Source organism: Octopus bimaculoides, chromosome 17 (genome assembly GCF_001194135.2).
Source record: "Octopus bimaculoides isolate UCB-OBI-ISO-001 chromosome 17, ASM119413v2, whole genome shotgun sequence".
In the NCBI taxonomy this organism is placed as follows: domain Eukaryota; kingdom Metazoa; phylum Mollusca; class Cephalopoda; order Octopoda; family Octopodidae; genus Octopus; species Octopus bimaculoides.
The window spans coordinates 41,587,176-41,589,282 of NC_068997.1; the positions used below are offsets into that span (position 1 = coordinate 41,587,176).

A 2,107-nucleotide genomic window follows, 5' to 3' on the forward strand; every position below is an offset into this window, starting at 1 on the left:
TCTCTCTATCTGGTGGGATTGCAAAGGAGTAATTCACTTTGAATTGTTACCAACTAATGCAACAATCAATGCTCAAGTCTACTGTCAGCAATGAGAGCATTTCCACCAAGCTTTGAACAAAAAAAGTCCCGCTTTAGTGAAATGAAAAGGAGTGATGTTTCATCAGGACAATGCACGACCCCACACTGCAAAGATCACATTATAGAAGATCGAAGAGCTTAGTTGGGAGAAAATTCCTCATCCACCTTATTCTCTCGACCTTGCTCCTTCAGACTACCAATTTGTTTCGTAGTTTACAGAATCATTTGGGGGACATAATTTTCGCAAGCCAGGAGGAGATCGAAAGTGACATTCCAGAGTTCTTCGCTTTGAAACCAAAAGAGTTTTATATTGATGGAATAAAAAAAGCTTGTAAATAGATTGAAGGAAGTCATAGATAATCAGGGAAAGTACATTGATGATTAAATTTCAATTAAATATAACATTTGATCACTTGTTTTCTTCATTCAAAAATCGGGCAGAACTTATGAGATGACCTGATATATATATATATGTATGTATGTATGTATGTAAGAGTGGATGGAGAAACACAAAATTAGCACACAACTCATTAGGCTGGAGATACATGTATTCAGTAACAGTTTGACTCAGCTCCATTTGACTTAACTCTTTTGTTGCTTATTTCTGTCAACACATACTGCCTTTGTTTCAATTGATTTTTAAAATAATGAAGTATTTAGTAAAATAACTTTCTCATTATTAAGCTGGAGTCTGGAATAATTTAGCATAAAATTGGAAAATTATATATATGTATGTATGTATGTATGTATGTATGAATGTATGTATGTGTGTGTATGTATGTATGTATGTATGTATGTATGTATGTATGTGTGTGTGTGTATGTATGTATGTATGTATGTATGTATGTGTGTGTGTGTATGTATGTATGTATGTATGTATGTATGTGTGTGTGTGTATGTATGTATGTATGTATGTATGTATGTATGTGTGTGTGTGTGTATAGGCTGCGTAAGATATTTGAGGAAAGATTTATGTTTATAAAAAAACAGATATATAATAATAGATAATAATTTTATTTATGAAAAAATGCTATGAGGATAAAAATAAACCTTCTTTTCTATAATATTATTCAATAAAGCCACCTTCAGCTTCAACAAATGCTTCTATATGAGATCTAAATCATCTACATGCTCGAATCAAGTGGTCTTGGTTCATTTTGGACATTACTCTGGCCATGGCAGCTTTTAAAGAATCTTTGGTGTTATGGGTGTGTTCATTGACCTCTCTCACAACAACACGCCACATGTAATGGTCCAATGGATTGAGATCTGGGGAATTAGGAGGCCAAATGTTAGGGGTTATGTGGTCATCCATTCCTGTTACTAGAGTCATGTGTGATAGGGCAGTCTTACTGAAACACACATGGCCTTTCATTGCATATACTGTCTGTCCAGGGCTTAATTATTTCCAGGACCTCAATGTAGGTGAAAGAGCTAACTCTAAGGCCTTGTGGAAAGTTGTAAGGAAGCATCACATGCCCTTCATTGCTGACAACCCTTAAAACAATGACAGTTGCAGGAAATTTTGTATGCATAACACTTGAACTTCAGAAGGGTCTGCACATAGCCATCTGTCATTTCTTCTGTTAACTTTTTGATCTTGGTCAAAGTTTTTCTCGTTTGAGAAAAACGAAATCAAATCTTCTTCTGCTGGATTTTTCAGTTTAAGAGCCTTTTGGATTTGCTGTAGTGATTTTGTTTTGCTTTTTCTGGCAAATTGGCCTTTCCTCATCATATAAGACTTATAGCTAATGTCTTTGTAAAAAACATTTCTGACTGTTCCTTCTGACACGTGGAGATCTTTTGCAATTGACCTCATGGTCTTTATAGGATTATAATCAATGGTCTGTTGAACTTGTTGGATAAATTCAGGTGTTCTGATGATTTCAGAGCGTTTAGAATGCTTTTTCTGCTTTGATACTGGTGACATGTTTCCATCTTCAGTCTCTAACTCCTTACAAACTTTGTAGATGAAAGATCTGGCAACTTTTAAAAATTGAGATATTTCTAAATCGCTATGCTCAGCC

At 34.8% G+C, this 2,107-nt stretch overlaps 1 protein-coding gene across 1 annotated transcript in view; it reads left to right on the top strand.

The window, feature by feature from the left end:
- LOC106870717 (saxiphilin) overlaps window positions 1–2,107 on the top strand; it is a 112,373-nt gene that overhangs the window by 47,080 nt on the left and 63,186 nt on the right. The gene's annotated exons all lie outside the window — the stretch shown is intronic.